Here is a 23400-nt window from a genome sequence, read left to right on the forward strand (position 1 = left end):
TTAGCATGAATTGAGATCATATAGGTCCCTTAACTCAAAGATGAGTTGAAAGCTTTCCTATAGATTGAGTTTTAGTGAGCGTCTAAACTTGGTTCAATTTCAATCGACCATAAATTTTTGTATATACAGAATTAGAGGGCTTACTATATATCAAATGAAAGGTCTACGAGTCTTCTTTCCAACAATACCAATTTTACCTAAATCTGATAATCGAGTGAAAAGTTATATTATTTTTTGTATAAGGCAGTGGACTGCCACGATTACACCGATCGGCGGTGCAATAGCAGTCTAGCCAATACCGCTCAGCGGTAAACCTTCAAATCGGAGTCGTCCTAAGGTAGTAGGTCACTGCTATTTTCCCAATCAGTGGTGCTATAGCGGTGGGACCAGTACTGCTCTACAGTAAGCCTCAAAATCAGGATTTTTATGTGACTTTTAAGTTTGAGGGCAGTCTCGTATTTTACTTAAAATTCCTAATCGTATTAACTGATGACTAAAGCATTTTCAAGGGCATAATATTCCCACTTTTACTCAAATTTCTCAAGAACAAAATCCTAACCTCCCTTCCTAACATCAAGAGTCCATACCTAAGTTCAAGAATTCAAGAAAAGTGTCAAGATTGGAGTTTCAATTTTCAAATTAAACTACTTAAGGTACGTGGGGTTGTCCTAATCTCATGGGCATATGTTTTCTACAAATTTTAACAAAGTTTCAAATTTTATAAGTATATATATACATGTTGTGAGTTTTGGAATTCGTTTTAAAAGCACGTATTATGAACATAGTTTGATGAAGGTATCTAATGGTCATGGGAGTTCTTTTCAAAACCTTAATTTATGATTTCATATATATATATATATATATATATGTCTGTGTGTGTGTGCGCGCGCATGCGCGCGCGCACTTTGTACTCGAAAAGTGATTTTGAATATGAATTGTGACTCCTTTAAATCCATGATGATATTTATGTACTTGTATGGTATTGAATTGTACACTATTGATAGCATGGTTTAAGAATCCTTTTGAAATAATAGACTTATGCTAAACCAACGTTGAAGGGTAATTTTTAAACAAATGATGATTTTCTTAAATTTTTTTAAGATTTTGATAATCAATATGTATATGTTGAATGATTAGTATGTGAAAGGCTATGAAATGGTGGGCCATAAATGACTTGCAAGTTGGGGGTATGACGATACCCCTTCAGAAATTTCCCTTGAAAGAAAAAGAAAAGAATGATGTGAACATGATGCATGTTTTTTTGATGAGCTAAAACTAGGCTAATGTGAGTTGGATGGTTACCCGAAGAAAGCACCCGTTAGGAGACTCTATGCTGGAAACTGTGATTTGCTGATATGGGACTTTGGTACCCTGCTATGTGATCTTGTGTACTTTGTATTATGTTCTTCCAATTTGGGACCATTGTTAGGAGCACTTCTTTGTGATCTTGTGACCAACCACAACATATTGAATTGACTAGGGAATTTGACACCCTTTCTTTGTGATCTTGCATGTTCTACCCTCACTAGAACTCCAAGCTTGGCAGCAAACAGAGATTTGGGGGTCTGTGTAAACATAAATTTGTAGGGTGTACCATCTAGAGCAATAATGCTAAAGTAAATTGAGATACAAAGGAAAGAAATGTGTTTGGAAACTTATCCTTGTATGCCCATGTGCTTTCAAATTATTTTGTGACACTATTTATATAAAAGTGATTTTGGGCGTATTTATATGTTCAAACACCGCTATTTATCCATATTTGGACTTGTTTTGAGAATAAAAAATGTGTTAAATATATTGAGTTGTGAGTTAAATTTTGTTTTGTGTCTAATCGATGTGATTGGAGATACAGATTTAATTTTTTGTGGATTTGAAAGCAAGTGGGATACATATCATGAGAAGGAAAAAACATATGGAGATGCACGAGAGTAAAGAGAAAAGAAGGGAGCTGAGGCTTAAGGGGAAGAAAGAACAAAACTGGAGAAAACTACCAGTGACATGACGCGATCTCAATGCATCGCATCAACTGGTAATATATTGTGCCTTAGTCAAAAATTGAAGAACAACTTTCAGTGCATCGACGTGATATCAACGTATTGCGTCTATGTATGATTTTTGTGCCTTAGAATAAATTTCAAGAGCAACTTCATGTGCATCGATGCAATATCAACGCATCGCATCGATTCCTAAAGTTTTGACACATTGCCAAATTCTGAAGAGCAAGTTACAGTGACACGACGCAATTTCATCGCGCCGCGTTGTATAGTGGAAAAGTTGACTTAGATTGATTTTTCAAGATGAATTCTAGTGTGACAACGTGATGTTGATGCAACGCGTTGGTTGGCTCAACACTATTAGTGACATGTCGCATCAAAGGTTCATATCTGGAAAAATTTCCCAAGTATAAAAGAAACACGTGACGACAATTATTAGGGACTTTTTGGGGCAAGCATACTAGAGGCGAAAAAGCAGAAATTTCTCTCTTTTAGGGTTCTAAATATTTCTTTTGAACTTCTTTACTTCAAGAATTATATTGGATATGATTAATTTCTTATTTTGGATGTTGAATTAAAACATGAGTGGCTAAACACCCTTATTCTGGGGTTGAGGCCAAAAACATGATTACTCTTTTATATTCTTATTCATAGTTTCTTTTTGGATTATCATTTGGGTTGTTCTTAATTTCTTGAGCTTAATATTTTGATGAGTGGCCATCATTAGAATAAATTTAGATTTCTATGTGCATTCGGGAGGAGAATCGTAGGATAAAACGAAGAAATTAGGGATTTGAATTAGCAACTAGGATAGGGATATACCTAGAAGCCTTTCTTGGTTCAATTGCAAGAAGATAACTTTATGAATCTAGAAGAATTTTTGTATCTCTGCGGGAGTTGTAGCTACAATATTCAATAAATAGAAGATTTGAGGTCGGGACCCCAAGATCGTGGCACAAACCTTGCAAATCAACAACCCGATAACAAATTAGACTGTGATAAGAATATAGAATTGTATGATTATTCTAAAAGCCTCAACCCTAAAATCATCATCATTATTGATTACAAACGTTGCTTGCTTTGCTCTAGTCACCACATGTTATTTTTTATTTAATAATTTACATTTTTATTCACAAATTCACAATAGTCTTGATACTCTATAACACTTAATATATAATTGTGTAAAACTAAAAGTTTATTAAATCTCTAGTTTCTTAGTCCTCGTGGGAACGATATTTGACTCTCCAATTTTTTATACTACTTGTTCGATCACGTACACTTGCGTGTGTGTAGAAACACAACAAGTTTTTGGTGCCATTGTCGGGTATTAGTATAATTAGTAAATTTCTTAATTTTTCATTTTTGATAATAGGTTTAAGTGTTAACAACTTGATCTTAGCAGCTGAATTTTGCAGGTTTAGCTGAATACTGGACTGGCTATAGATAAAGAGTTGGTAAAGCCCTTTCCAGAACCGGAATTGATTTTTCATCAAAGGCGAAGAGCTCAACATTCCATTCAATAAGGCCAGATGGCTGAGATGCAAGATCCTAATGTTCATGATCCTAATGCTCTTGTTGATCCAAATGCCAGAAATGTTCGAGCTCTGGTTATTCCAGTTATTCCTGTTCAACAAGCTGCAACACCTGTTCGTGATGTGGCAATCCCACTTACAAACCATATGACTAATAGCATTTGGAAGCTCAAGCTAGGAGGTCGATTTGAAATAAAGTAGAATATGGTACAACTATTGAATTCATCAGGGCATTACACTGGTCTTCCCCATGAAGACCCACAGCAGCACACACAGACCTTCCAGGAAATAAGTGATACATATATTCCTAAAGAGGTGAATGTTGATTATGTCAGATTGACACTCTTCTCTTTTTCTCTAATGGGGGAAGCAAAGAAGTGGTTACATACTGAACCACCACACTCCATCACTTCATGGGAAGATTATGCTCAGAAGTTTCTTAGTCAATTTTTTCTATCACAGAAGACTGCAAGCTTGAGGAGTGAGATCTTGAGTTTCAGACAAAAAGTTAGAGAAAATCTCTACCAAGCTTAGGAAAGATTTAAAGGAATGCTCAAAAATTATCCTCATCACCATCATTCGAATAATGTCTTGGTTCACACATTTATAGAAGGCATTGATTCGAATACAAAGATTCTCTTAGATTCTGCAGCAGGAGGCCAAGCTTTGGAGAAAACTCATAAAGAATTGTATACACTGTTGAATCGAATCTCACAAGGGAATTTGGATTGGCATGCAGATTCAAGGAGTGCTCCAAAGAACGTTACAAAGGTATTGGAGGTAGATCACTTCACTACATTAAGGCACAGATTGCAGCAATGCAAAATCATAGGACTAGTTAGCTGAACAACCTAAAGTTGGGGGTGACACAACTAGCAGCAGCCGTAGCAAATGTAGTTCAACAGGTAAATTTGTAGTGTGAAGTTTCCATAAGTGGTGAGCACACAACAGATGCATATTCTATTAATCCAGATTCAGTTAACTATGTGAGGAATGCAAATCGTCAGGGTCAACACAATTTTGGCAACACGTATAATCCAAATTGGAGGAACCACCCTAATTTCTCATGGGGAGGAAATCAGGCACAAAATACAAATCAGTACAAAGGACCAGTGCAACTTAATCCACGATCGGTTCAAAATAATCAGGCGACCACTAAGACTAGCAATATGGAGGAATTGATTAATCAGTTTATGGCTCAACAAGCACAGTTTACAGTAGACATAAAGACTTAACAAGCACATTTTGCAGCTGAGTTGAAGAGTCAACAATTTCTTACATAAACTTTAAAGTTACAGCTGGGTCAAATTGCAGGGGAACAGAATACAAGGACACAAGGAGCATTACCTAGCGATATAGAGGAGAATCTAAAGCAGGTGAATATGGTTACAATAAGGAGTGGGCTGTAAACTAAGGAGACAGTTCAGGAGCAAGATAATCCCACAGTCACTGATGAGAGTTTAAAAGACAATGCAGAGAAGGAAGTTAAGGAAAAATAGACAAGTGATAAAATTCGTGTGGAAAAGAAAACTCTCCCCTTTCCCTTTTCTCAAAGCAAAAGAAAGCATGAAGAGGAAGTAAGTTTGAAGAAGTTCCCAGATCTTCTGAAGCAGGTTCAAGTAAACCTTTCTCTTGTTGACATTTTGCAGAGTGTGCCAAAATATACAAAATATTTGAAGGATATAGTTGCCAATAAGAACCGGTTAACCGAATATGCTACAGTTGTACTTACTCAAGAGTGCACGTCCAAAATTCAAAATAAACTACCCACGAAGTTGAAGGATCTAGGTAGTTTCACCTTGAAGATTACCATTGGACAAACTATTTGTGCACGTGGATTGTGTGACTTGGGAGCTATCATAAATCTCATGGCCACATCATGGTGCCGAAAGATGGGTCTAGAGAGTCCCAAACCCACGATGATTATTTTGCAATTCGCGGATAGGTCCCTTGCTAGGCCATATGGTATTATTGAAGATATGTCGATGCAAGTAGGATCTTTAATCTTTTTGGTGGATTTCATAATTCTTGACTTTGAGGCTAATCCCGTTGTTTCATTTATTTGAGGATGATCCTTCATAGCAATAGGACAGTAACTCATTGATGTAGCAGCCAAAAAAATGACCATGCGAGCGCATGATAAAGTAGAAGTCTTTGATGTGTAAAAAGTATTGAAACTGCCAACCATATATGAGGAGTTGTCATCTATATCAGTTATTGACCATGCTGCAGATTAGTAGTTGTTGTTGTCTGATGATCCATTAGAGTGAGCTTTGATGGGTCATGATCTGTATGGAGATATGAAAGCATTGGAATTAGTCTAGCTTATGAATTTAGCAATGGTTAAGACAAAAAAAGTGACGTTTGAGTCTTTGAATAGGCCAATTGGTCCATTTCCCAAGCCATCAGTTAAAGAAGCTCCTAACTTGGAGCTTAAGTTTCTCCCTCCTCACTTGCAATATGTTTATCTTTGTGATCAAGATACTTTGCCTATTATTTTGTCTGCCGGATTATCAGATATACATGTAAAGGAAGCTATAGCAGTTCTAAAGAAGAGAAGAAAGGAGATTCGTTGGCAGATATCTGATATTACTGGAATTAATCCAAAATTTTGGATGCACAACATCTACATGGAAGAGGGTTATAGATCTAAAGTGCAGCAACAATGAAGGTTGAATCCTATGATGAAGGAGGTGGTCAGAAAAGTAGTGATCAAGTGGTTGGATAGTGGTATTGTTTACCCAATTTTTGATAGGAAATAGGTGAGCCCAGTGCACTGTGTACCAAAGAAGGGAGGAATGACTATAATGACCAATGATGATAATGAGTTAATTCCCACACATACGGTGACCGATTAGAGGATCTGTATTGATTATCAGATGTTGAATGAAGTAACTCGTAAAGACCACTATCCAATTTTCTTCATTGACTAAATATTTTTTGGATGGGTTCTACGAATCGAAAGACCAGGAGAAGACTATTTTCATGTATCCATATGGTACATACATGTTAAACACATGCCCTTCGGCTTATGCAATGCACCTGCTACATTTCAGATATGTGTGATGGTGATATTCTCTAACATGGTTGAAGATTTCGTAGAGGTATTTATGGATGATTTCTCTGTGTATGGTAATTCTTTTGATAAGTTCTTGTAGAATCTTGATAGAGACCTAGCTTGATGTGAAGAGACAAACTTGGTGCTAAATTGGGAAAAATGCCACTTTATGGTTAAGGAAGGAATTGTTCTAGGTCATAAAGTGTCATGCAAAGGACTCGAAGTGGACAAGGCAAACGTTGAAGTGATTGAAAAGTTGCCTTATCCAGTCACAGTTAAAGGAGTGTAGAGCTTCCTAGGACATGCAAGGTTCTATAGATGATTCATTCAAGATTTCTCAAAGATTGCAAGCCCCATGTGCAAATTGTTAGAGAAAGAAGCCAAGTTCAAGTTTGGGGCAGATTGTCATAAAGCTTTTGAAAATCTTAAGAAGAAGTTGACTGAAGCACCTATTCTGATCACACCAGATTGGGAGTTACCTTTTGAGCTAATGTGTATGACACCTCATGGAGCTGTGGAGTTGTAGAATACAGAGAAAACGGAAAAGTTTTTGGTGAACGGACAACGTGTAAAGCACTATTTGGCAGATCATTCGGATAATCATAAGAAATCTATAACTTTTGCTGAAGAGTGATTATGAGATGAGTCATGCCATGACATAAAATAAGGTGCTATGTGGGAGGTTACCCACAAATGTAATGTAATAGGTAGTTTAATTTTTAGTAGTTGAAGAACAAAAAAGGAAAAAAATACAAAAAATGAGTCATTCCATGAATGAAAATACGGTGCTTGGTGGGAGGTAACACACTTTTTCTTACGTAATTTTGTTATTTTTGATTGATGTGCAGGAATGAGAAATTAGGTAGAGATAAAGAAGATAGTGAACATAGGCCATTGAGTAAGTAAATAGCTAATAAGTGGTGAAAAAGGTAAGGAGTAAGAAAAGATGCTTACAAATCTGAGAAATTTGGCCTTAGAACAATTTTTGGATGCAATTTCCAGAGGATCGACGCGATCTCAGCGTGTCTCATCGATGGGCATAAATTCCACACTTGGATAAAATTTTCAACGCTATTTCCAGAGAATCATTGCAAACTTGATGCGTCGCGTTGATTATTCAACGCGATATATAACGCATCGCGTTGACCCTCATTGCTGGGTCAATTCTATAAATACCACTTCAACCCATTTCATTTCTAACCTAACCCTAGAGTTGTAGCTTCCCCTAAATCCCCATAACCCTAAAACAAAAATCCTCTTAACTAACCTTATTGTGGTGCAAAATAGAAAATTTTATCTTCCGTTTTGTTAGCAAATTCAAGGTAACTATCCATTTATATTTAATTGTTAAAGTGGTTATTAGTTGATAGCATGAGTTGAATTTTTCATGACTTAGAATATTTGAAGTGGGGTTCTTTTGATTTGTTAGACTTAGAGGATAAATGGAATAAAAAAATTAAAGAAGGGAAAGTGATTTAGTTGATGGGGGAATATTATTAAAATTGATGTGACTATACCAAGTTTTTGTAGTATATTTGCTTGATTTGAACTGGTACATTGCATTATGCAGTTGTCTTATGCCTACTCTAAAAATAAATGCTCAATTTGACTTCTACGACTAGGGTTTTGACTAATTATAGTATCCATCTGCTATGTACCCAGATAATTGGTATATGTTTATGTGTGTGGGCTCATATGGACTTAGAATAGAAACTAAAAAGTGAAGTTTCTTGGCCTGATGGTATCTAACTGTTTGAGTCTAGAATAATCTAAAGATGTAAGGATGATAATATATATTTGTCAATGTGTGATTTGAGATGGTTCGGCTGAACTTTGAAACTAATTCCAATAGCGTTGGAATGATTCAACTCCTAGATGTCTTTGTTATGTTAATATTGGATAACCGATTGTTGAACTTATCAAATAAAAAGGGGAAGTCTGAGTACCCGAGTACATGTAATTTTTATAGCAACTTGTGCTAACAACTAAGTTTGGGGTAACATTCACACTTCGTGGTAGCTAGTGTCAAAGGTACCTATTTTATATTCTTATTGGTTGTTATGTTGAATAGGTAACATGTCTAGCAAGGGAAAGAATACAGCTAGGACATCTGGGTTTGTACACAAGAGGAGCAGACTAGCTGGTAGAGTACCAGCAGCTCCGCATGATCCCAGAGGGCATCGCAGGTTTAGAACAAAAGTTATAGCAGAAACGGGTAGAAAATGGTACTTGCAGCATAAGAAATCCAAATATTCTGCTGACCAGTTTATCAATTGGAGGACCTTGATAAAGGATTATCCTTTAATGGTAGGAAATATAGAGGCCTAGCATATGAGTTTTCTATTTGAGCAGCCAGGAGAAGGTAATTTGAGACGCAAACTGGAACCCAAGAGAGTTTGAAGTTCAAGTTCGTGGTCAGACAATCATTTTCATGGAAGACACTGTTAATGAGTTGTTAGGTGCACCTGTACCCTATGTTGATCCCGACCCACTGAAGAAGATGATAATTCAACCCCCATATCAGCATATATGTCATCTTCTATGGGGCACTAGATCTACGACAAAGTGGATTCGCTAAAAAGAAGGAGGTACATATATTTCACTTCGATTTTATCATTTTAATAGGGAGGCATGTCTATGGCCAAGAATTATCTATGCTTGCCTGGTTCATAGGAAACATATGAGGGAGGTGACCTGTGATAGGGTATGTTTGATTTATGCCTTGATGAGAGATGATGTAGATGTGAATATTGGTTCTATTATTTTCTTGATGATGAGAAAGGCCTGATTTTTAGGAGGTAAGAGATATGGATTTGGTGGATTACTGACAAGATTTTTGAGGCATCATGGTGTGCCTGAGGAGGATGCAGACTATTTACTGCCTGTGGGTTACAGGCCATTTGACATTTCTCACACCAAAGGACCAGCTCCTCATGGTGTAAATTTAGCTATGCCCGAGTGTAATGATCGTGCTAATGAGATCACGGCCCGAATGTATGGCCTGGCGATGTCACAGGTGAGGATTGGGGGCGTTCGGCCATCTAATAGGAGATTCGTATTGTAGAACTTTACTACCCACTGGGACCTCATGCTCAGACATTGTTGCGCATTAGGCCTGACTTTGATGAGCTTGTTGATGATGATGTCCCTACAGATGAGGTGAGGTGTATGGCATATTCCAATGAGGAGCCCGAGGAGGAGCAGTCTGATGTTGGTGACTCAGGTGACGAGTTTGGTAATGATGATGCTGATAACGTGCTGGCCATGGTGACTTTTGATTGAGCAGGGACTACCAAGCCATCATACATTATTGCTAGCACTGGGACAGTTCTAGGCTTAAGGGTGGGGTGGTTGGTCTTTATTCATCTTCATCTTTATCTCTTTTATTTTATTTTATTTATTTATCCATGGTTCATGGTTGTGTTGGTTAGATGAACAATTTTTTATTTTTTTTATGTTTTTGGTGAATTTGTAAGTTGACAAGTATTGCCCTTTTTGGCAAGATTTTATTTTTTTGTTTATGTTATTACAATATTTTATTTTTACCCTTTGTGGCACAATTTCGGATTAAAGTAATTATGTTTCCCTCTTTGGAAAAAATTCGTTATGCAATCGTCTTAGTTAGTGTCTTCCCCTATGATTGATGGATGACGACCATCTTAAGGGGAGTGCATCGTTAGAAGCTGAGAAAGTAGTAAGATCCCGATTGCAGCCTTTGAGAAATGTTAGTGTTGGAATTTTTTATTTTTTGGTTATTTTTAAATGTGAAATCTCAAGAGGTGTAGTTGATTTGATTGGCGTAATCATTGAATTTGATAAAATGCAAAAATCGAAGACCTTAAGGATCCGTCTTGATTCTTAGCATGCACCGAGTGTGTGAGTAATTGTTCATATTCTGCATGAATGGGAATCACTAGAACTTGCCTTGCTTGTTTGCAAAGCAAAATAAAGGGTGTTAGGAGTAGGAAGTGATTTAGGCATTTCTTTGTTAACCGAATTTTAAAGACTTTATTTGCCTACCCTTATGCATATTCATAGTCAGCCCCATTGAGCCTATATCCTAATTTCTTTGGTAGCCTCATATGTAGCCGGATCCTTTTCTTTGAAAAGATCTTAATTTGATCCCTAGTTCCTAAGCGCTTAAATGAAAATAATGAAATAAGGGGGAATTTGAAGTACAAAGAATGGGAAAAGGTGAAAGTGAAGCTCTAAGAGAAGTAATTTGCACACATAAATTGGAAGGTTAGGAATAGAAAATAATGTGTGATGAGAATTTTAGTTCTTGTTACCCAGTTATTGCGTTACAATGAACTTGTTTTGGTCCTGGTCCGTTAAGGACAATTTGCACCTCAATTAAGGAAAATTGCTTAGGTTGAGGGTGGCTACTATAGGGGTGCGTAACAAAGATTGGGATTTGAAGAAAAGCTGAAATGTAAATGAAAATACTTCTGCCAAAGTGATGTTAATGTGCTGAGAAAGATCTGGGTGAAACAATGGATGTGTAAAGATAATGAAGTGGAAAGTGTGGTTGATGAAATGTTATTTCGATTGAAGGTAGTTATGTATTAAAGTGCTTGGGGAGATGAGTCACTATTTTAAAAATAGTTCCTACCTGTCCCTTAGCCTACATTAAAATCGTAAAAGGACCTATTTGATCCTATGTTTCAACATCCAACTATTAGTGGAGTAATACACTAAGGGAAAGCTTATTGTTCATCTCCAATTATGTATGAATTCTTTGTTAAGAGCGAGTGATTGAATGTTAATATGCCCCTCTTGATTAAGATTGTTAAATTGTGAGTGATATGGGGAAAACTTTCTTGTTATGAGGGTGCATACGGATGAAAGTCCAGATTACTTATTGAAATCTTAATTTCGTACTTATAATAAAGTTTACGAACATATTGAATGACATTGTCGGGATAATGAAGCATGAAATAAAGGTTCATCTGCCCAACACTAGCATGATTCATAGGTTGTGATTAAAAGGTTTGATGCTTGTGCTGCTTAAACTTGTTCGAGGACGAACAAGGTTTTAAGTGTGGAGTTGTGATCTTAGGCATATTTATATGTCCAAATACCTCTATTTATCCATATTTGGACTTGTTTTGAGAATAAAAAGTGTGTTAAATATATTGAATTGTGAGTTAAATTGTGTTTTGTGTCTAGCCGATATGACTGGAGATACAGGTTTAATTTCCTATGGATTTGGAGGCAAGTGGGATACATATCATGAGAAGGCAAAATCATATGGAGATGCACGAAAGTAAATAGAAAAAAAAGGAGCTGAGGCTTGACGAGAAGAAAGAACAAAACTAGAGAAAAATACCAGTGACACGATGCGATCTCAACGCGTCGCGTCAACTTGTAATATATTGTACCTTATACAAAAATTGAAGAACAACTTCCAATGCATCGACACATGTCAACACATCACATCGATGTGTGATTTTTGTGCCTTAGAAGAAATTTCAAGAGCAACTTATAGTGCATCAACGTAATATCAACACGTTGCGTCGATGCCTATAGGTTTGACGCTTAGCCAAATTCTGAGGAACAAGTTCCAGTGACACGACGAGATCTTAATACGTCGCGTCGTATGGTGAAGAAATCGATTTAGGTTAATTTTCAAAGATGAATTCCAGTGTGACAACATGATGTTGACACTACATGTATGTTGGCTCAACGCGATAAGTGATGCATCGCATCAACGGTTCAGATCTTACCAAGTATAAAAGGGAACACATGAACACAATTACTGGGGACTTTTTGGGGAAAGCATAGCAGCGACGAAAAAGCATAAAATTCTCTCTTTTAAGGTTCTAAATATTTCTTTTGAACTTCTTTAAATTCAAGAATTATTTTGGGTATGATTAATTATTTTGTTTTGGATGTTGAATTCAAACATGAGTGGATAAACAGCCTTATTCTGGGGTTGAGGCCAAAAACATGATTAGTCTTTTATATTCTTATTCATAGTTTCTTTTTGGATTATCATCTGGATTGTTCTTAATTTTTTGAGCTTACTATTTTGATGAGTGGCCTCCATTAGAATAAATTTATATTTCTATGTGCATCCGGGAGGAGAATCATAGGATAGAATGAAGAAATAAGGGAGCAAGGTTCTTATCCCTTTATAAAATAAGGGATTTGAATTAGCAACTATGCTAAGGATATACCCAGAAACCTTGCTTGGTTCAAGTGCAAGAAGATAACCTTATGAATCTAGAAGAAGAATTGTATGTCTACGGGAGTTGTAGCTACAATGTTCAATAGATAGAAGATTTTAGGTTGGGAGACCAGGATCGTGGCATAAACCTTGCAAATCAACAACCCGATAACAAATTAGACTGTGATAAGAATATAGAATTATATGATTGTTCTAAAAGCCTCAACGCTAGGATCATCATCATTATTGATTACAATTGTTGCTTGCTTTGCTCTAGTCACCACCTGTTATTTCTTGTTTAATTATTTACATTTTTTTTCACAAATTCACAATTGTCTTTGTACTCTATAACACTTAATACCAAATTGTCTAAATCTAAAAGTTGATTGAATTTCTCGTTTCTTAGTCCTCGTGGGAACAATATCTGACTGTCCAAGTCTTTGTACTACTTTTACGATCACGTACACTTGCATGTACGTAGAAACATAACGAAAAGCTCCCACCTATGTTTCGTAAAAGTTGTATTTTTTTGGATCTGAGACACAGTCCTCGGGTCCCGTCCAGCAATAGGCTTGAGTGCATCAGAAGTTGCAGTTGGTGAGCCTTCTCTAATTAGGAAGGCCTGATTTTTAGATTTTGTTGTTTCCTTTTGTTTATGGTCTACTGGGGGCTTGTCCCAATTTTAGACAAGACATTGGCTCCTATGAATTAGAGATTTCGCAAACTATTGTTAGATGTTGTTAGAAGTTATGAAATTCCACTTGAATTGTTCTGTTGAATTATATTATTTTACCATGATTCTGTATTGATATGTATTTCTGCATTATCTTTTATAGTATGTGAAAATGTGTACGATGTTCAGTAAGTGAAGGGCGCTCAGGCCTTCATGGTTCGGGATGCTCGTCGCAGCTAGGGTCTCGGCTCAGGTTGTGAAAAAGAGTCAACCAAAAGACCTTGAAGCACTAGGGTATTGACTGAACTCTATGAAACTTAAGTGAGCCCCGCACCCCTTGCCTAATAATCATCCCAGAATACATAACCCCAGGCTTAAGAGAGGTCTCAATAGAATGTCCTCTATTTGGGCAGCACTTCGCGCCCGTCCTCTACCTTTGGGTCAAACACAACCCCTGCCTCATTCTTTAACAGGCTCATATATTGGGTGCCAACCTGGTATCTCTAACCTCTTTTAACCTAGTCCTCACTATGTACGTAGAAAATAATGAAATATAAGTTTAGAATATTGGGTATGAATAACCCGTATGACAAGAAATCAAAATAGATAAGTTTTTCCTAAATATATCTTATAGCCTTTCAAGATAGATACGGACGTCTACGTACCGATCTATGAGAGCTTACAAGACATCCTACTCTTATACTTATGAGACCAGTGAACCTGGTTCTCTAATACCAATTTTTGACGATCCTAAATTGGGGTTCATGATAGCATTTATCGCAGTCCATCCTTGATAACTAAGCCAACTACCCAAAATAGTAAAGAAAAATTGAGATCAAATAATAAACATAAACCAAGGCAAGACTTTTAAAACTATGTCAATCAATATTTTGTATAAATGCAGTCGTCTTAACAAGCATAACTATCCCAAAACATGACATCACAAGTATAAAATCAACTAATACAATGTCCAAAACTGAAAAACTAGTTGGTCCTTTTCTAAAAGAGAAGTAAAGACAACTTATAAATAGAGGAGGTCAGGAGTCAACTTTGAAAATCCTAGAATTGGTGAGTACCTAGAGATATCACCAACTCTACCATACGAATCAACCTCCATGAGTCATATAGTTCTAGGATGTAATACCCCAAAGTTTCCTAACTAATTTCATCCCATGAATGTCAAGTATTAGATTCTAAATTAAATGATGTTTATTACATGGGGAATTTTTAAGATTTTCAGTTTTTTCCATGTGGGAAATTCAATAACCTTTCCATCAATATAAGATTCGCCTAAATCCAATAACCAGGTAAGAAGTTATGACTATTTCAAGTTTCCGTCGTAAAACAACGCCCTATTAGTCAGTGGCGCGCCGTGCCACAGGAGAAAATGGTAATTGTCAAATTCCAGTAGGGGTCCGCGATAGTGCCGCATCGCGCCAAACTTTCAAGTCGCAAATGAAGTGGCAACGCGATGACTCCACATCACGCCATCCCTCAGTTTCCTAGTAGTCAAATTTCAGTGACACGGCGTGATAACGCCGCGTCGCGCCAGGGGTCCAATTCGGGAAAATTTTATTGGAATTAAAAGATTCATCCAGGGTTAAAAGAGTCAATTTTCCACCCCTATTTAAGCCTTATAACACGAGATTCAGCTTTTTGGAACCCAAAATATACTAGTTTCTCTCAATTTTCTCCCAAGAACAAGCTAGGGTTTCAATTGGGGATACAATTTTAAGAAAGTCTCTCCATCAATCTTTGTTAAATAAAGAACTAAGGTATGTCATGTGTTGATTCATGGGTCTCTCTCTCCCATGAAGCTCAAGAATCTATTTTGAAAGTCAAGGATTTATATATTTATGAATGTTCATGATTTGATTGAATTGAACAGTGATGCTGATGTTGTTGTATGGTTTCATTCCATGTTATAGACTATTAATTACAAGAATTGATTCTAGTATGTGAGGAATTATGCGGTATTCATGATAAACCCTTTAGTTTACAAGTTGATTGATGTAACCTTGATTATTATATGTGTTGATAATTATATAACCAAAGCATGCTCCCCACATGTTTGATTAAATGCCTATGTGAGAAAATATCATACTAGTATGATATTATGAAATCCCCATTCATGTATAAGTTATGTATGTTAAGTGTTTGATGAAATGTCTTAGTCAGTGGATTATATATTGTTGCTGTTAGTCATGTATTCAAGAATGTCATGCCTTGTCAATTTCCTTCCACCGAGTCCTTGGGGTACTTGTACTCAAAAAAATATAGTTGTGTTCCTAGCTTCAGTGTCATGTTTTCACGATATCCTCAGTCAAGCCATGATCCATAGAAATCAGTCAGTCATGTGGCTCAGGAAAACTCAGTAATACTGTAATCTCAGTACTATTCCGTCAGTCAACAAAACTTAGTTAATTTAGTCCAGTTTAATTCAGTAATCCATAATCAGTGCCTATTCAGATGGGAGTAGAAATTAGCACCGAGTGAACCCAAGGATTGGAACACACACTGTCAGATGAGGGTATGATTCTTAGAAGTCATCTTTGTGTTCTAGAACTATGTAGCCAGCATAGGTTGAGACATCAACACTGTCAGATGAGGGTTGATGAGGTGGATTAGCACTGTCAGATAAGGGCCCCACCATTCTCTTTTGGGAACACTGTCAGATGAGGGTCACTCACAGCTTTTCCTTACCAGTGGCGCGGTATTGACACCCTTCCAATTGTAGTTACAAATTGGACCCCAACTCATCCATAATGGCGTATTAGGGGTATATCAATTAAATAACTACTTTTCACAGTTTCAATTACAAAATCAAGACTATCAGATACAGTGATTTAGTTTCAGTAATAGAACTCAGATAGTTCTATAGAATTTGGAACTATCAAATACAGTCAACTCAGATACAGTACCGAACTCAGCTAGTTCCATCAAATTCAAGACTGTTAGATACAGTCACTCAAGTTATCAGTTATATTATTCTTTAGAATTCAGTTATCAATTGTGTTAGTTGTTAGTAAATTCATGTTATCACAATCTCAGATATAGTTACTACGTATTCATGCATGTATTGTCACATTCATATTAGTTAGCCAGTATTGTTCATGCATATGAACCCCATGCATTCAGCCTACCTTCCATGCATATTAGTAAATTCAAAGTACTGACGCATTTGCGCTATGGTGTCTTATACCATAGGTTCAGAGACACGAGCTCCAGAGCATCAGTAGCATTCCAGGAACAGCAGTTAGAGTTAGCAATAAGTTTCATCCCTCAAGGACATGATTATTATTTATCTTCTCATTAAGTAATTTATTATTTGGATTTAGTTGGGTACATGTCCCATCAACTCCTCATTCAGATAGTTCAGTCAATTAGAGGCTTTCTAGACTATCATGTTCAGACTATCACGTTATTTTAGTTTTGTTTTGGGTATTTCATACCCCATTTAGATGTTATATCTTTATCATTTATGTTACATGCTTGAACCTTATGGCCTTTCAGTTCATGTTTCCACTATCATATTGTATATTATGCAGTATATAAGTACAGATATCAGTCATAGGTTAGCTTGTGGTCCTGTGGGGTCATGACCACCGTGTGGCATTTCGAGTACTAGATTCGGGGAATTACAAACTTAGTATCAGAGCCTAAGGTTCAATATAGTCCTAGGAAGTATGAAAACTACATCTAGTAAAGTCTTATGCATGGGTGTGTTGCGCGCCACATTTATGTACAGGTGGCTATAAGATGTTTTAGGAATAGGTTCCCTTCTTTCAGTATTCATGTCATGCTAGTGAGCATAATTTCAAGTCAATCTCTCAGTCTATTCTATTTCTCCCTTTATTCTACAAAATATGCCTCCTAAAAGAAGAAATAGGAATCAGTCAGCCTCTCAGCCCAAAGAACCTATAGGCAAATATGTTTCTTATGCAGAGTTCAGAGCTTCATTCACTACTCTTGCTCAGTCAGTTGCTGCTCAGATTTGGGACTTTACCCGAATGAATCCTCCATCCTTTCTTGGGTCTAAGTCAGATGAGGACCCTTAGGAATTCATCGATCAGGTTCAGAAGGTTATAGATATCATGGGGGTGTCAGCTGTTGAGAGAGCTAAGCTAGCTGTATATCAATTGTAGGATATTGCTCACACTTGGTACAAGTAGTGGAATTTAGAAAGGACAAATGATGCAGGGCCTATAGAGTGGGAGGAGTTTGTCACTGCATTCTTAGATAGATTCTTTCCCCAAGAGCTCAGAGAAGCTAAGGTGTTAGAATTCATCAATCTCAAGCAGCGTAACATGACGGTGAAAGAGTATTCTCTTAAGTTTACTCAATTAGCAAGGTATGACCCTCATGTGCTTACAGACAACAGGGCCAAGATGAGTAAGTTTGTATCTAGGGTGAATGATAGTATGGTCAATGAGTGTAGATCTGGGATGTTAAATAGTGACATGACTTTATCCAGGCTTATGACTTATGCTCAGCAGATAGAAAATCTAAAGATTAAGATGAGGGAGAACCAGAATAAGAGAGCAAAGATAGGCATTTCAAATTTGCTCAGCCTAAATCAGAAGAAGGAAACCGTTCTTAGTTTTGTCCTAAGCCGTCAGTTCCAGCTCCTTCGTCAGCTAGTGCGCCAGCTCCTAAGTTTAGGGATGGTAATAAAGATAGGGTGCCAAGCTCTAAAACTCAGGGCAGTGTCAGCAATACTCGAACTAATCCCCTTTGTCAGACTTGTGGTAAGAACCACAACGGTGCTTGCAGAGTTAGTGATGTCTGTTTCGGATGGGGCAAGCCAGGCCACAGAGTCAGAGATTGTCCCTATTCAGGCTATCAGGGTTAGCATAACCATTCCTTAGCCCAGTTTAGTCGTCCAAATCAATAGGGTGCCACCTCCAGTGCTACTAGTGGGCAGTGCCTAAATAGACTTTACGCTCTCCAGTCCAAGCAAAATTAAGAAAATTCTCCTGATATGGTTACTGGAACGTTATAGATCTTTCATGTGCATGTTTATTTTTTGCTAGATCCAGGAGCTTCTTTGTCTTTTGTTACCCTTATATAGCAGTTGATTTCAAAGTCAGTCTAAAAATTCTAGCAGAGCCCTTTTCAGTCTCCACCCCAATGGATAAAACCATCATAGCCCTGCGAGTATACAGGAACTACCCAGTTATGATATTTCAAAAATACACCTAAGCAGACTTAGTAGAATTAGAGATGATTGATTTTGATATCATTCATGACATGGATTGGCTTCATTCCTACTATGCCAGAATCAACTGTAGAAATAAAATAGTCCAATTTTAGTTTCTGAATGAACCCATCCTAAAGTGGAAGGGTAGTGTATCCGTTTTTAGAGGTCAGCATGTTTCCTACCTTTGGGCACAAAAAATAATATCTAAATGATGTCTATCATCTTTTTTGATTTAAGGACACTAGTTCTAAAACTCTCAGTTTTGATTCAGTCTGAGTCGTGAATGAATATTCAGATATGTTTCTCGAAGATCTTCTAAGAATTCCTACAAATAGAAAAATAGACTTCAGTATCGATCCTCTTCTAGATACTTAGCCTATATCTATTCTACCATACAGAATGGAACCTACAAAACTCAAAGAACTGAAACAGAAATTGAAGGATCTCTTAGATAAAGGATTCATCAGGCCCAGTGTGTCTCCGTGGGGCGCACCAGTCTTATTCGTGCAAAAGAAAGATAGTTTTCTCAGAATGGTCATAGACTACCATCAACTCAATAAAGTCATGGTTAAGAACAAGCATCCACTTCCCAGGATGGATGACTTATTTGACCAACTTTAGGGTGCCAGTTATTTCTCTAAGATAGACCTCAGATCCGACTATCACCAGCTCAAATTCAGAGAATGTGACATTCCAAAAATAGCCTTCCATACTTGGTATGGTCATTTTGAATTCCTAGTCATATCCTTTGGTATTACCAATGCCCCAGTAGCTTTCATGGACTTGATGAACCGGGTGTTCAAGCAATACTTGGATATGTTTGTCATAGTCTTTATAGATGATATTCTGGTCTATTCCCATAGTAAGCATCATCATGCAGACCATCTCAATATCGTACTTTAGACTCTCAGAGATAATCAGATGTTCGCCAAATTTAGTAAGTGAAAATTTTGGCTAAGTTCAGTAACATTCCTTGTCCATATTATTTTAGGTGATGGCACTAGAGTAGATCCTCAAAAGACTGAAGCGGTAAGAAACTGGCCCAGACCTATCTCTCCATTAGATATCAGGAGTTTCTTGGGTTTGGATAGCTATTATAGATGGTTTGTTGAGGGATTTTCTTCTATTGCATCCCCTATGTCCAGATTGACTCAGAATAAAGTCAAATTTCAGTGGTCAGATCCTTGTGAGAAGAGTTTTCAGGAGTTGAAGACTTTACTTAGCTCAGCCCCAGTCCTACCTCTTCCAGATAGTTTACATGGTTTCGTAGTGTATGATGATGCATCCAGAGTAGGTTTGGGTTGTGTCCTCATGCAGCATAGTAAGTTCATAGCCTACGCCTTCAGACAGCTTAAACCCCATAAGAAGAATTATCCTACTCATGATCTTGAGTTAGCAGCCGTAATATTTGCCTTGAAGATTTGGAGGCATTATCTATACGGGGTTCATGTATATGTGTTCACAGATCATAAGAGCCTTCAGTATGTATTTTCTCAAAAATATCTTAATCTTCGTCAGAGAAGTTGGTCAAAGTTCTTGAAATATTATAACATAAGTGTCCTTCATCGTTCGGTCAAGGCCAATATAGTGGCCGGCGCTCTCAGTAGACTATCTATGGGTAGTGTTGCTCATGTTAAGGACAGTAAGCAGAAGTTAGCTCAAGAAGTCCATCATCTTGCTAGACTAGGTGTTTGCTTAGTCGATATAGATGAGGGTGATGTATGGGTTCAGAGTAGTTCAGAATCATCTCTAGTTTCTGAGGTAAAAGAAACGCAAGATAGAGATCTCAGTTTAGTCAAGTTGAAAGAGTTAGTTAAAGATCAGAAAGTGGAGGCTTTCTCGTAAGGGGGAGATGGTGTTCTGCACTATCAGGGTCGTTTGTGTGTTCCAGCTGTAGATGACTAAGATAATGAATTCTTACAAAAGTACATGGTGCACGCTACTCTATTAATCCAGGGGCCACAAAATATACCACAACTTGTGGGAGATCTATTGGTGGAGTGGGATGAAGAGGGATGTTGCAAGTTTATGGCTAAGTGCTCTAGATATTAGCAGGTTAAGATAGAGCATCAAAACCCTATTGGACCTATATAGGAGTTCATTATTCCTACTTGGAAGTGGGAAGAAGTGAACATGGACTTCGTGACGGGTTTGCCTCAAACTCGTCGTTAGCATGATTTAGTTTGGGTTATTATAGATAGAATGACCAAATCATCTCATTTTATTCCAGTCCATAGCTCTTATTTAGCTGAGGATTATGACAAAATCTATATTAGGGAGTTGGTCAGATTACACGGTGTTCAACTATCTATTATCTCTGGTAGAGGTACCTAGTTCACCTCTCATTTCTGGAAAGCGTTCCAAAAGGGTCTTTGTACCCAAGTTATTCTTAGTATAGCCTTCCATCCTCAGACAGATGGTTAAGCAGAAAGGACCATTCATACCCTAGAAGATATGCTAAGGGCGTGTGCAATTGATTTCAAAGGTAGTTGGGATGACCACTTGCCTTTGATTGAGTTTGCATACAATAATAGCTAGCATTCCAGTATTAAGATGGATCCATTCAAAGCTCTCTATGGTAGGAGGTTCAGATCTCTATTCGATTGGTTCAAAGTTAGTGAGGCCTCAATTATAGGGTCTGACTTAGTATTTGATGCCTTAGAGAAAGTCCAGTTGATCAGAGAAAGACTCTAGGCTGCTCAGAGCCGACAGAAGTCTTATGCAGATGAGCATAGAAAGGTTCTCGAGTTTGGTGACTATATCTATATAAATATCTGTCCTATTATGGGAGTGAAGAGGTTTGGCAAGAAAGGAAAGCTCAGTCCCCAATATGTTGGTCCCTTCAAAATTCTCAGTTGCTTCGGCAAGGTAGCTTATGAGCTCGAATTGCCTTTAGATCTAGCCTCAGTTCATCTAGTCTTCCAAGTCTCTTTTCTTAAGAAGTGTATAGGTGACCCAGCAGATGTAGACCCTATTCAAAGCATAGATATTAAGAATAGCCTCTCTTATGAGGAGATTCCAATCAAAATTTTAGACTACTAGACTCGTAGACTTGGGAACAAAAAAGTCCCTCTAGTCAAAGTTCTTTGGCGGAATCAGTACATTGAGGGAGTTACTAGGGAAGAAGAAGTAGACATGCGTACTAAGTATCCTCACATCTTCCCCGCTTACTCAAATCTAGCTCAAGGTAACAGTTCTCCTTAAGCTTTTCAATTTTCATGTATAGATTTTAGTTACCACTTTGTATCAGCATCATGTTTAAAATTCCATTTTTAAACTTAGATCTAAGTACCATTGCATATTTAGTCATATGTTAATGCATTAGATTAGTCATATGTTCATGCATCAGACATGCATTCTCCTAATGAGAAACTTAGTTATCAGAAATCTCAGTCATGTGTTAATAAGTCAGTTAAGTCATGCAATCATGCATCAGATATGTATGCTCAGTATAAATCTTAGAAATGTCTGATAGGTTTCAGTTGTTCAGGTTTAGTAAATACTTTAGCTTATCGTTTCTCCCATCTCAGTCTATCTCATTCAAGGATGAATGTTCCTAATAGGGAAATATTGTAATACCCCAAAGTTTCCTAACTAATTTCATCCCAAAAATGTCAACTATTATCTTCTAAATTTAATGATGTTTATTCCATGGAGAATTTTTAAGATTTTCACTTTTTGTCATGTGGGAAATTCAATCAGCTTTCCATCGATATAAGATTTACCTAAATCCAATAACCGGATAAGAAGTTATGATTATTTCAAGTTTCCGTCATAAAAAAGTGCCATACTAGTCAGTGGCACACCGCGCCATAGGAGAAAATGGCAATTGTCAAATTCCAGTAGGGGTCCGCGATAGTGGTGCTTCACGCAAAACTTTCAGGCCACAAATGATGATGAAACGCGATGGCTCCACATCGCTCCATCCCTCAATTTCTCAATTGTCAAATTCCAGTGACACGGTGCAACAGTGCCACATCGTACCAGGGGTCTAATTCGGGAAAATTTCACAAAAATTAAAAGGCACATCCAGGTTTAAAAGGGTCAATTTCCCACCCCTATTTAAGCCCTTTAACACGAGATTCAGCTATTTGGAACCCAAAATATACTAGTTTCTGTCAATTTTCTCTTAAGAACAAGCTAGGGTTTCAATTGGGGATTCAATTTCAAGAAAGTCTCTCCGTCAGTCTTCGTTAAATCAAAAACTAAGGTATGTCATGTGTTGATTCATGGGTCGCTCTCACCCATGAATCTCAAGAATCTTTTTTTAAAACAAAGATTTATATATTTACGAATGTTCATGATTTGATTGAATTGAAAAGTGATGCTCACAGTGTTGTTTGGTTTGATTCCATGTTATAGACTATTAATTAAAAGAATTGATTCTAGTATGTGAGGAATTATGTGGTATTCATGATAAACCCTTCAATTTACAAGTTGATTGATGTATCTTTGATTATTACATGTGTTTATGACTGTATAACCAAAGCATGCTCCCCACATGTTTGATTAAATGCCTATGTGAAGGAAAAATACCATACTAGTATGATATTTTGAAATCCCCATTCATGTATAAATTATGTATGTCAAGTGTTTGATAAAATGTCTTAGTCAATGGATTATATATTGTTGATGTTAGTCATGTATTCAAGAATGTCATGCCTTGTCAGTTTCCTTCCACCGAGTCCTGGGGGTACTTGTACCTGAAAAAAAATATAGTTGTGTGCCTAACTTTAGTGTTATGTCTTTATGATATCCTCGGTCAAGCCATGAT

The 23400-nt window shown here is 37.1% G+C and overlaps 1 non-coding gene across 1 annotated transcript; it reads right to left on the reverse strand.

Moving 5' to 3' along the window:
* Window positions 1–3997: 3997 nt before the first annotated feature.
* On the reverse strand, window positions 3998–4104 carry LOC124891830. The gene has a single exon (XR_007049901.1). It is a non-coding gene; the product is annotated as a small nucleolar RNA R71 (small nucleolar RNA).
* Between the last annotated feature and the right edge of the window lie 19296 nt (window positions 4105–23400).

The sequence above is a fragment of the Capsicum annuum genome, chromosome 1 (assembly GCF_002878395.1).
Source record: "Capsicum annuum cultivar UCD-10X-F1 chromosome 1, UCD10Xv1.1, whole genome shotgun sequence".
Lineage (NCBI taxonomy): Eukaryota > Viridiplantae > Streptophyta > Magnoliopsida > Solanales > Solanaceae > Capsicum > Capsicum annuum.